Here is a 13823-nt window from a genome sequence, read left to right on the forward strand (position 1 = left end):
CGGCGCTCTGGTCCCAAGCACGCTTAAACGCCATCTCCAAACGAAACGCACTTTACTTCAAAACAAAAATGTGGCGTATTTTGTTCGCCTGAGTGAACACACGGAGAAACAAGCAACTTTCATGAGAAAAACCGCAAAGGTAAGCGAGAGAGCCCTTAAAGCTAGCTACCACGTCGCTGAACTTGTGGCTAAATCAAAAAAAGTCTCACTCGTGGCAGAGGAATTAATACTTTGATTCCTGCCAATACATCAGCTCTGTGTTCATCCAAACAGGCACAGGTTTCACACTGAGTATAAATGTGAAAGATTTTACGATACTTTATTCTTTGTTTATTTGATTCATATTCAAGACTTTTAATAGGTCATTTTTCAATGTTAAAAAACACTTTTTTTCACATTTTCAGCTGGTAGTGTGCCGCGGGATTTTTTCAATGAAGAAAATGTGCCTTGGCTCAAAAAAGGTTGAAAAACACTGGCCTAGCACATAGCTAAAGATGTAGCTCCTCGAGCGACAGTGGAGCGCACAAGATTTAAACGCCTCATAAAAGTAGTCGACAAGAGGTCCGAAAATATTTGTTGCAAACCGTACTTCCCGATATGGACAACATCGGGACGGGAGCGGAGACATGTCAAGCGTTTTGCATCCACATCCAACTTGTGGTCGAGACGCGACATGGACCCCTGTTTGACCCCGACTGTGCATGACATTGACGACAAGTGGCAACTGCGCACCAGAGTACTCGAGACGGCGATTTTCCTGATGAAGTACACTTTTTTTATTTGGCATTGGCATTCCATTGACATTTTTTTTTTCATTTTATTTAGCATTTTGTTGACAGGCGACTAGCGCCTTTGCACATGGCATTACAGCATCTTGGCACAATCTATTTGCAGAGAAGATTTTGCGAGAAGTCACCTTTTTCTCCTGTTCTTTGTGACATTGTTCAAGTCATGCAAAGTAAGATATTTGGAAGGCTTCTACACATGATTTTTGTACTTTTATTTTCCATTGAAAGTAATGTGTACCACTTGGTCAATAAAGAAAACAGTTATTACGTATTTCCTGCATTTATTTTGATTTTGGTCCACGGACGGAAATTTATCGTGATTCATCGTTGTCGAGGCAAAATTGCTCATTTTATTGCGATATTGATTTTAGGTCATATTGCCCAGCCCTATATTCTCTCCATCACAATCGTGTCTCTCAGCCTGCTGTTTAGTGGTGAATTTTTTAGCACAAACACTGCAACTGAATGGCTTATCTGCACTGTGTGTTCTTGTGTGGTATCGTAAATGTGACTTTTCAGAGAAGCATTTTCCACAAACTGAGCAGGAAAAAGGTTTTTCTCCACTGTGTGTTCTTGTGTGTCTTGTTAACGTTGACTTTTCAGAGAAGCATTTTCCACAAACTGAGCAGGAAAAAGGTTTTTCTCCACTGTGAGTTCTTGTGTGTCTTGTTAAACATCCCTTTTGAGAGAAACTTTTTCCGCAAACTGAGCAGGAAAAAGGATTTTCACCACTGTGTGTTTTTGTGTGATTTGTTAAATCAGACTTTCGAGAGCAACTCTTGCCACAAACTGAGCAAGAAAGAGGTTCTTCAGTGTGTGTTCTTGCATGCTCTGTTAATCGGAACTTTTGAGAAAAGCTTTTGCCACAAACTGAGCAGGAAAAAGGTTTTTCACCACTGTGTGTTCTTGTGTGTTCTGTTAAAGTTCCCTTTTGAGGGAAGCATTTTCCACAAACTGAGCAGGAAAAAGGTTTTTCTCCAGTGTGTGTTCTTGTGTGGTTTGTTAAATGCGACTTTTGAGAGAAACTCTTGCCACAAACCGAGCAGGAAAAAGGTTTCTCTCCAGTGTGTGTTCTTGTGTGGGTTGTTAAATACGACTTTTGAGAGAAACTCTTGCCACAAACCGAGCAGGAAAAAGGTTTTTCTCCACTGTGCATTCTTGTGTGGATTGTTAAATCAAACTTTCGAGAGGAGCATTTCCCACAAACTGAACAAGAAAAAGGTTTTTCACCACTGTGTGTTTTTCTGTGCCCTTTTAAAGACAGCTTTGAAGTGAATGAGTCAGTGTGACATGCCCTTTTACTTTTAGCTTGCCCATTATCATCATCGTCGTCATGAGCGTCTGATAATGTGTCCTCATGATGTGCTTGTGATGGCCCCCAGTGGTCTTCATCACCTTCTGTTGCCACGTGACGACTTGAACTGCTGCTTGTAGGCTCCGCCCCTCTGTTGTCCTCACTCTCATCCTTGTTTTCATCGTCCGTCTTTATATGGACAACGTTCACTGGTGACTTGTTGATCTCCTCCTCCTCCTCCTCCTTTTTGATGTGAGTCCAGTCTGGCTCCTCTTTCACAGAACGGAGATAGTTTTCACTGACGTCTGTAGGACACAAATAGACAAATTTGGTTTGGTCAAGTCAAAGCTCAGGCGGTGACTTTGTCTTATATTGTTTCTACCGTGCTACCTTGACTTGTGCCTGCCGAACACAAATCAATGCGTGCGAGCGACCCCAACTTGGACCGGACCATAGGGGACATTTCACAAAATTACGTCCTACGATGTAAGCCTCCCTTTAGCAGCATAACAACAGTGATAAACGAGCAATTAAAAAGGAAGCACGTTGCGGCTGATGCCCGATTTCATTCCTGAATTAGTCACAGACGTTTCTGGAAGCGAGCTGAAGTTAGCACACACAGGCTATTGTGTGCGTCTGATGGAACACATGTTGTGGGACCCTAACATATTGATGCAGACCACTGGGGGCCATCGCAACATAATGTCATTGATAAAATAGGAATCGTTCAAGTGAAATATGTTTACAAGTATTTCATTTTGCATTTATAGATAGTTTCATCGTGGGTACTTTTTGCTTCCATTATAATCTGGATCCCTAAAAGAATTAAAGGGGCCCTGGCATCAGAGTCGCTATTTATTGCATGATTTACATTTATCCTGCTCGTACATTCCGACATTACCCTTTTTATATTTATAAAATTTCTGTTTCTAAATAAATTTTAAAACAAATTTACGTTTGAAGAGTAAAAATCCCTACACATAAGCATTAAGCAACAACACTTTCACTTTGACTTTCATGTTGACATATTTGAATAATGACTGTATATTTTAAAGTTAACCAATATGTATTCGAATTCAACTAAGATACACCATAATATTTTAAGAGTTCCCTGAATTATTTTGTAACTGCAATGATGCTTAACAGCCAGAGGGTGTCAGTAATGAGTAACAAAGTAACACAAGACATCCCATTGTTCCGTCATCATTGTCATTTGCATAAATTATCAAGAACTATGAGTTGCGGGGGAGATGCAAACCACCAGAGCCACAGGAACTTTATTACCAGGAACAAAATGTTCCTGGACTTGTTGGTGGAAAAGGGGTTTGTGACGTACTCCCTTTTTAAGCCCATTGTAAGCCAAAGATGCAGATGCATTCCTTGCAGCATGCGCTTGTTCACTGAAGAGATCCGTGCAACCCTGGATGGATGCATTAAATGTATTTTAAATGTTTGGATGAAGTGAAACTATGCACACGTGCACAAAACAGTGCAGAGCCACCCGAGGTTCATTGACTCTCATACGACCAAGCCAGTACAAAGTTCATAAATGAAAAAGACCGATACGTACTTGACTTTTTCAAAAAAAAAAACTTAATATTTTGTGTTTTATTCACCAAAATTGATCGACCGTCATTGATGTTTTCGCCACAGTGTGCACATTTTGTAGAGTCAGGCAGAATTCCTTCCGGAAGGAATTGCTTGAACAAGATATAAAAACCAGAAAATGTAAAATGTTAAATAATCAGTTCAAATTTTATACTGGGAAAAAACACGGAGTTCACCCCCCACTATTGGTTATTCTTTGGCATACATTTTCTGCACTGATTTTATTTGGCATAAACAAATGTTTAGCAAACCGACAAGTAAAAGGCAATAATTAAAAATAAAACGGCAATAACCTTGAACGCATTTCCCCAAACAACTTAATATTGTGATGCATATTTTTAACGACAGAAAGTCGTTCTTTACAAAGCAAATGAGAGTAAAACGTGTACAAACCTGCTTTGAGTGGCACAACACGAGGCTGGTTGCAAACTTCGTCCATCAGTTGATGATGTTGCTCGTTCTCTTCTTTTATTCCACAAAGTTCCTCTTTGTACTTGGGTGTCGTTATTTCACACATTTTCAAATGATAACTCCAAAAAATCCGCCCTTGATCTCTGCTTGGCGATGAGTCATGTGCCTTTTTTCGTTAGCGGCTAGCTAGCTTACAAGCTAAGCTAACAAGCTAAGCTAACTGCACCGAAAAGTATCAACACGCGAAGATGAGTTTATCGGGACACAAAGACTTAATGAATTATGTCGACGTCCTTTAGAGGAGCACTAAGGATCGAGAGACCTCATTGTTGGGACAGAAAAGCGACTGTCCTCAGCGAAGCCGGACCGAGATCTTACATTGTGGAAACAAAGCATGGACAAAGAGTGAGGAGGAACAGGAGGAGTCTTCTGAAGGTTCCCGAGGACTGTAAGAAATCTTCTGATACGGCTGAGGCTGCAAAGCAGGTGGATACATCGAAGGAGCACAGACCAAAACCACCAGCAATTTCTGGGATTACTGAACCTCTTCGAAGATCAACAAGAGTTAGACGACAACCGGACAGGCTGATTGAAAATGTTTAATGTTGTGTGATTGTTGCTAAAATTGTTGTAGAGCTGCTTGTTGTCATAAAAAATGGATAGATATTGTTAAGAAGTGAAAATAATTGATAACAAAACAAAATTATTATAATAATAATAAAAAATAATAAGAATGAAAAAAAAGCTTAGGCATTGTTTAACGTTTGAAAGGGAGATGTAATGATAGCAGTTATATCATTGGCCACTAGTTGGCAGTATTGCCCGATGTGTGTTTTGGTTACCAGACGAACAAGTGTGTCTGCACATAGACGAGAATGCAAGTCAGTAAATTAAGAGACACAAGCTTGCAGCATCACGTTGCCTGCGTGACTTCTGAAGAAAGAAGACGGAACATTACAGTAACCATTAAAAAAAACGTATAGTAACCATAAAATTATTTTTAAAAAACGTATCGTAAACATACTAAAGCTGTTGCTTTTTGTTATTTACAAAGAATTTTTGTTTAAAATCCCCCTGGCTCTTCTTTTTGTGTTTTCTATATTATGTACGTATTAGTAGCTTCCCACAACTCCCTGGCAGAAGGTAGGCACTGATTTTTTTCATATAAGAGAACATTATCAGATTCCCAAGCGTGAAAAAATCCTGAGTGACATGGCAGGTGCTAAGTACTTCAAATTAGATGCATCGCATGGATTTCGGTATTCATAAATGTGTTTGGTTTGCTTCTGTGAATAAAGATTAAAAAAAAAACCGTATTAGTAAATATTTATCATCTCATCAATATTTGCACAACAGAGTACTGAGTTTCGAGATCCTCACAAAAAATAATTCTCAAAATTATATTTCTTAGCAATTTAGCTTAGTTAAGGGATATTTTATTGACAATCTAACATCAATCTACAAAGACAGAAAAAAAATTGGTGGTGGGGGGGCGAATCTTTTTCTTCTTGGTAGGGGCGTGCGTGAAATAATTGAGAAGCACTGCGAGTATTTGCAGACATTATATTCATACAATCTCGCAGCCCGAGTGAAACACAGCATTGTTGCAAGTTCGGGAGGAGAAACTTAAACGTCTCACTGCTGGAGCAGCAGCGGCTTCTCGAGGCAAAGGCGGAAGTGACGTCAGATCTTACGCGCCAATGTGGCGTTATTTTAGTTTTTTTTTTTTTTTATCAACCGAAATAAAATATTATATAGAATATATATTGAAATATAACAGCCAGGGGTAAAAACACACACAGAGGCAAAGAAATATATTTGAAAAACACGTGCTGAAAGCATGACGTCATAAGCAAGCGCGCAGCTTCCGAAGGACCTCGACCACATCCACCGACCCGTCCACACCGGAACAAAAACCGTCCACCGCTAAATTCTTCTGATTTAGTGTGGAACTGACTGTAAATTTCTCACAGAATGTCCAGTGCTACTCTAAAGGACTACGACATAATTAATTAAGTCTTTGTGTCCCGATAACTCATCTTCGCGCGTTGATGCTTTTCGGCGTAGTTAGCTTAGCTTGTTAGCTTGCTAGCCGCTAACGAAAAGAGGCACATGACTCATCGCCAAGCAGAGATCAAGTGCGGATTTTTTGGAATTATCATTTGAAAATGAGTGAAAGAACGACACCCAAGTACAAAGAGGAACTTTGTGGAATAAAAGAAGAGAACGAGCAACATCTTCAACTGCTGGGCGAAGTTTGCAACCAGTCTCGTGTTGTGCCACTCAAAGCAGGTTTGTACACGTTTTACTCTCATTTGCTTTGTAAAGAACGACTTTCTGTCGTTAAAAATATGCATCACAATATTAAATTGTTTGGGAAAACGCGTTCAAGGTTATTGCCGTTTTATTTTTAATTATTGCCTTTTACTTGTCGGTTTGCTAAACATTTGTTTATGCCAAATAAAATCAGTGCAGAAAATGTATGCCAAAGAATAACCAATAGTGGGGGGTGAACTCCGTGTTTTTTCCCAGTATAAAATTTGAACTGATTATTTAACATTTTACATTTTCTGGTTTTTATATCTTGTTCAAGCAATTCCTTCCGGAAGGAATTCTGCCTGACTCTACAAAATGTGCACACTGTGGCGAAAACATCAATGACGGTCGATCAATTTTGGTGAATAAAACACAAAATATTAAGTTTTTTTTTTTTTTTTTTTAAAGTCAAGTACGTATCGGTCTTTTTCATTTATGAACTTTGTACTGGCTTGGTCGTATGAGAGTCAATGAACCTCGGGTGGCTCTGCACTGTTTTGTGCACGTGTGCATAGTTTCACTTCATCCAAACATTTAAAATACATTTAATGCATCCATCCAGGGTTGCACGGATCTCTTCAGTGAACAAGCGCATGCTGCAAGGAATGCATCTGCATCTTTGGCTTACTATGGGCTTAAAAGGGAGTACGCCACAACCCCCTTTTCTACCAACAAGGCCAGGAACATTTTGTTCCCGGTAATAAAGTTCCTGCGCCCCCTGGTCAGCTCCTTAATGGACCCACTCCAGTTCGCATACCAGCCTGGCATCAGTGTGGATGATGCCATCATCTACCTGCTCCACACTTCATTCTCCCACCTGGAGAAGGCGGGGGGCACGGTGAGGATCATGTTCTTTGATTTCTCAAGTGCTTTCAACACCATACAGCCCGCCTTATTGGGAGACAAGCTGGAGGAAGGGTCAGAGCAGACTCTTCCTACTCAGGAGGTTGAGGTCCTTTGGCGTTCGGGGAACACTCCTCAGGAACTTCTATGACTCGGTGGTTTCCTCAGTCATCTTCTATGGAGTGGTCTCCTGGGCAGGAGGCATCTCGGGCCGGGACAAAAAAAGACTGGGCAAACTAGTGAGGAGGGCCAGCTCTGTCCTGGGCTGCTCCCTGGACTCTGTGGACTCAGTGGCGGGCAGGAGGATGACGGCAAAACTGTCATCAATGCTGGACAAACCAGCCCACCCACTCAATGACATTCTGATAACACTCCACAGCTCCTTCAGTGACAGACTTTTACACCCTCGCTGTACCAAAGAGAGATTTCGCCGATCCTTCCTGCCGACTGCTGTCAGACTTTTTAACAAGAACATTCGGTCAGGCCTACAAACGGGAGGGCATTAGTGCAATTGTGCAGTCCTAGGATGCAATATTAACTACTACTGTACTTTCAGCCAAGGGTGTACTTAAATATTGACCAATGATGTATTTTGTTTACCATTACAGTATTCTTATTACAATACTTCTATCACTGTAGTATTTCTACCACTGCAGGATGTTCACTATTATAGTACTTTTATAATTGCAGTATTCCTATCATTGCGGTACTTTTACTATCACAGTACTTTTATCACTTTTATCATTGCAGTATTTTTCTATCATTGCAGTACTTTTACTATTACAGTATAATTCATCATTGCAGTACTTTTACCATTACAGTACTTTTACTATTACAGTACTTTTACCATTGCAGTACTTTTACCATTACAGTACTTTTATCATTGCAATATTTTTATCATTGCAGTATTTCCAATCATTCAGTCGTTTTTATCATTACAGTGTTTTCCCCCTCTGTATAATGGACAGACATTAGGAGTGTTTCCTTACACTAGATACGTTTATACTGTGTATATTTGCATGCGTTTTTATGAATGTCTGCTGCTAATGTTATACATTAACGGCTACATTACGCCGCCGACTCTGTGTGATCTATATCTTTACTCCTGTAACACCTCAAATTTCCCCATTGTGGGACTAATAAAGGACAACTTATCTTATCTTATCTTTGTACTTGGGTGTCGTTCTTTCACACATTTTCAAACGCCAATCTCAACAAATCCGCACTTGATCTCTGCTTAGCGATAACTCGTGTGCTTCTTTTTGTTAGACGAGAAGAATGAACGGCGTTGTCGTTTTTTAATGTCGTGCTGAATGGATTTCCTGGGTGAAAACTGCAGTCTGTTCAGCACAAAAGTGGAAAAATAGGACACGCCCCGCTGTCATATGATTAGCTGCTGGCTGTGTGGAGCACTGTCATCAATTCATGCGCCCCCCTTAGCATCGCACCGCGCCCCGCTATTTGAGAATCACTGTATTAGTTAGTTAAAAAAAGAAGAGCTAAATTATAGTTGACGTGTTCTGAAAGTTCGCATGTTTATTGAATCATCCCTTTGAGTTGTGATTAAGAAGGGGATATTTTCCGAACTAATGTTAATTGTGATGGCTTTATGATATACACAGTTATATGGTTAATAATTGTGCATCGTTTGACATTCTGCTGTATTGTTAATACTGTTTGCCTTTGATTGGTGTGGCGCATGTAATGGACAATGTGCTTATTTTGTCGGTCGCGGGATGTCTCGCGCAATCCCGATTGATGACGTGAGAGAGTGTGCACTTGAAGAAGGGGAGTGTGCGAGTCGCGGAAGGAGTCAGTTGGAAGGACGGTAAAAACCCGGTTATCGCGGTGAATGGGGACAGAGACCACCCGCGAAAACTGAAAATCCGCGAAGTAGCGGCACACCTTCAAAAATGCTTAAAAAAATATATATATACAGTGGAACCTCGGTTCTCGAACGACTCTGAGGTCGAACTAATCGGAGTTCGAACAAACATCGGAGTTCGAACGCCCGTATGACGCCTGAGTGCGTACGCGAGGGTGGGACTGAGCGGCGTACGGGTGTAGATCACTCTCTTGCTCTCTTTATGACCAACTGTTGTCGCGTGCGGACGTGCTGCGTTTTGCTCTCGCGTTTTATAGAGGTGTACGAAGTGTTTTAGCCCCTAATCATGCCTCCAAAGAAAGTCAGTGCAAGCAGCAAAGGAATGTTTCGGTGTTTGAACAATTTGCTTTTCGAACAGGGTTCAGGAACGGATTATGGTCGAGAACCGAGGTTCCACTGTGTATATATATACAGTGGAACCTCGGTTCTCGAACGACTCTGAGGTCGAACTAATTGGAGTTCGAACAAAAAAAATAGAGAAATTGTTGCTTCGCAGTTCGAACAAACATCGGAGTTCGAACGCCGGTATAACGCGTGAGTGCGCACGCGAGGGTGGGATGCTGAGCAGCCAATTGACCAATTGTTGTCGCGTGCGGACGTGCTACGTGCTGGGAAGTGTTTTAGTCCCTAATCATGCCTCCTAAGAAGGTCAGTGCAAGCAACAAAGCTGCTACTAGCGAAAAAAGAAAAGTAGTGCGTACAACTATTGCATTTGATTCGGTGTTCGAACAAATCGGTTCTCGAACAGGGTTCTGGAACAGATTATGGTCGAGAACCGAGGTTCCACTGAATATATATCTCTTTGGCTTACGATGGGCTTAAAAAGGGAGAACGTCACAACCTCCTTTTCTACCAACAAGCCCAGGAATATTTAGTTCTATCTCTTAATGCAAAAAGAAATACTTGTAAACATATTTCACTTGAACGATTCCTATTTTATCATTGACATTATGTTGCGATGGCCCCCAGTGGCCCCCATTAATAAGTTAGGGTCCCACAACAGGTGTTCCATCAGACGCACACAATAGCCTGTGTGTGCTTACTTCAGCTCGCTTCCAGTAACGTCTGTGACTATGTCAGGAATGAAATCGGGCATCAGCCGCAACGTGCTTCCTTTTTAAATGCTCGTTTATCACTGTTGTGCTGCTAAAGGGAGGTTTACATCGTAGGACGTAATTTTGTGAAATGCCCCCATGGTCCGGTCCAAGTTGGGGTCGCACGCATTGCTCCGTGTGCAGCAGGCACAAGTCAAGGTAGCACGGTAGAAACAATATAAAACAAAGTCGCCGCCTGACCTTTGATTTGACCAAACCAAATTTGTCTTTTTGTGTCCTGCAGACGTCAGTGAAAACGATCTCCGTTCTGTGAAAGAGGAGCCAGACTTGACTCACATTAAAAAGGAGGAGGAGGAGGTCAACAAGTCACCAGTGAACATTGTCTCTATAAAGACTGAAGATGAAAACAAGGATGAGAGTGAGGACAAGAGAGGGGCGGAGCCTACAAGCAGCAACTCAAGTCATCACGTGACAACAGAAGGTGACGAAGACCACTGGGGGCCATCACAAGTACATAATGAGGACACATTATCAGACGATCATGACGATGATGATGATGATGGGCAAGCCAAAGGTGAAAGGGCATGTCACACTGACTCATTCACTTCAAAGCTGTCTTTAAAAGGGCACGTAAGAACGCACAGTGGAGAAAAACCTTTTTCCTGCTCAGTTTGTGGTAAAAGCTTCCCTCAAAATTCAAGTTTAACAATCCACACAAGAACGCACACTGGAGAAAAACCTTTTTCCTGCTCAGTTTGTGGAAAATGCTTCTCTCAAAATTCAAGTTTAACAATCCACACAAGAACGCACACTGGAGAAAAACCTTTTTCCTGCTCAGTTTGTGGCAAAAGTTACTCTCGAAAGTCATATTTAATAATTCACACAAGAACACACACTGGAGAAAAAACATTTTCCTGCTTGGTTTGTGGTAAAAGCTTCTCTCAAAATTCAAGTTTAACAATCCACACAAGAACGCACAGTGGAGAAAAACCCTTTTCCTGCTCAGTTTGTGGAAAATGCTTCTCTCAAAATTCAAGTTTAACAATCCACACAAGAACGCACACTGGAGAAAAACCTTTTTCCTGCTCAGTTTGTGGTAAAAGCTTCTCTCAAAATTCAAGTTTAACAATCCACACAAGAACACACACTGGAGAAAAACCTCTTTCCTGCTCAGTTTGTGGAAAATGCTTCTCAGATAAGGCAAATTTAACAATCCACACAAGAACACACACTGGAGAAAAAACATTTTCCTGCTTGGTTTGTGGTAAAAGCTTCTCTCAAAAGTTTGATTTAACAATCCACACAAGAACACACAGTGGAGAAAAACCTTTTTCCTGCTTAGTTTGTGGCAAAAGTTTCTCTGATAAGTCAAATTTCACAAAACACACAAGAACACATAGTGGAGAAAAACATTTTTCCTGCTCAGTTTGTGCCAAGAGGTTCTCTCAAAAGTCGTATTTACGAAACCACACAAGAACACACACTGGAGACAAGCCATTCAGTTGCAGCGTTTGTGCTAAAAAATTCTCCACTAAACAATATGCGGAGAGTCACAATTGTGCTGGTGAGAAAAGCAGCAATCCGTGAAGCTTAAAAAAAAGAAAACAAATAACTGAAGGAACTGACTCTTTGTGGTAAGATGTAAATTTTGATTTTGAATAAAATATGATATATTGAATTTTGCAAAGCTTTTTTATTGACATTAAGCCAATGTGATCTGTGCCAGAAGAAGCAATGTGTCTGAGTGATCATGATTTGTTTTGTGTGTTTACATCAAACATGTAAAGGAAATTAATTGCCTTTGCCTGTAACAACATTTGTTAATATTATACTTTTCAGCTGTCTTTTTAATCGTACCTAATGGAAAAGGTGTGAGAAGAAACTGTGCTTATGAAATCGGTGCCTTCCACAATCATCAATAAAATCACTTGTTCCACTTGCTCAACTGGCCTTCATTACGTTGTGAAAAGGTGAAAAACAGATCTAGAAGTTGAACTATAAAAAGAACAAGAAAGAGAAACGCAAATCGTCTCTGTTTCTCTCAAAGGTTTTGGTATGTCAGGAGTTGGCAACTTGATGGCGACTGGAGTCAGCGCTGGTTTTCTCGCTGTGTTTGGCAGGCTCGTATATGTATGGTCCATTGAACAAAACTCAAACTCTTCAAATATTCCCTCACATACATTTAATACAGTGAACCCCCGCTACTTCGAGGTTCACCTTTTGCGGGTTCAGTGCTTCGCGGGTCTAAAAAATATTCGGGAACATTGTAGTTTCGCCGAGCGGCACAAGGGGGCGCTGAAGCGGTTAGACGGCCGGAGTGCGCCGAAGAGGAGAGTGGACGAAGAAGAGAGTGGCCGAAGAAGAGCAAGTTCCCCCGGACACGATTGGTGGGGACGTACACAATCGGACACCGTGCGTGAGCTCCGAAGGAGACCGGCCGGCGTGTGTGGCTGTCAAGCCGAAGATAAACAACTTCCGCCCGGGCACTCGCGCGGCGACATTTGGCTTCGTTCGGACCGTGCGTGAGCTCCGAAGGAGACCGGCCGGCGTGCGTGGTAGTTAAGCCGAATAGGAGCACCTTCCGCCCGGGCAACGGCGGAGAGCGAGGCTGTCAGTTATGAATGAATAAATAAATAAATGAAGAATGCCACCTTTCATTTTACTGTCATAATCCGTGCCTGTCATGCTGCGTGTGTTTTTGTTTTTTCAGCTGTGTGGGCGTTCCTCCAGCGATAGTCTCGCGCCATGCCATCAGCTGCTGCGAGACGCGCTGATTACACTGACTATATTGTGATTATAATAAATATTGTAACGTTGTATAATATCAGGCCAATTTGTCCATCAGCGAACGCTTTTATTATTAAGCCAAAAACGGCTGCTGTTGGCCGCAACCACGCCGATCAGAGAGAGAGCAACACAACAACAACATAACGTTCACTCCCCTGCTGCCTTCACAGCCTCCACAGAAAAGAGGAAAACACAGAACCCTTGAACTATTTACAAAGTCGCTACACTATCTTTGTATCACCACCTTTTTTCCGTGTCTGCGTTTGGAGAGTCCTCTTCAACCCTCCAGTTCTGCTGGAGGATCATAACATTCACAGGGCACACCGGATGGCGTACCAGCAGGTAAAAGTCGAAGTAATTGAATAAATACAAAAATAATGGCTGGGGAATAAAAAAATAATACGTTTTAATATTAGTTTTTTTGTTATAACATGAATTCGCTGGTCAGCTTAATACATATTTTTTAACATTATGCTTTTCAGTTGTCTTTTTAATCGTATTTAATGGAAAAGGTGTGAGAAGAAACTGTGCCTATGAAATCACTTGTTCCACTTGCTCAACTGGCTTTCATTACGCAAGCATAAGTTTAAATGTTTTACTTTTTCCGGACATTGGCTTTCTATAAATTTCTAGTCCTTACACGTCAATTGTTGTTTCGGATCCTTTTTTTCTAGCTTTTTACTGTTTGATTTCCCCATGTTTCCCTTAACTGTTCTCCAATCCCTGAACAGGTTGACAATTACTCTGTTTTAGGTAATTCCCAAGCTTCTGCTTCCCAGACAGTTGTTAGTTAAATTTCCCGTTCCAAAATGAGGTTGCAAGCCTCCATGCACATG

Source organism: Idiotropiscis lumnitzeri, chromosome 2 (genome assembly GCF_059441095.1).
Source record: "Idiotropiscis lumnitzeri isolate Australia: NSW breed Sydney's pygmy pipehorse chromosome 2, RoL_Ilum_1.0, whole genome shotgun sequence".
Taxonomy (NCBI): Eukaryota; Metazoa; Chordata; class Actinopteri; order Syngnathiformes; family Syngnathidae; genus Idiotropiscis; species Idiotropiscis lumnitzeri.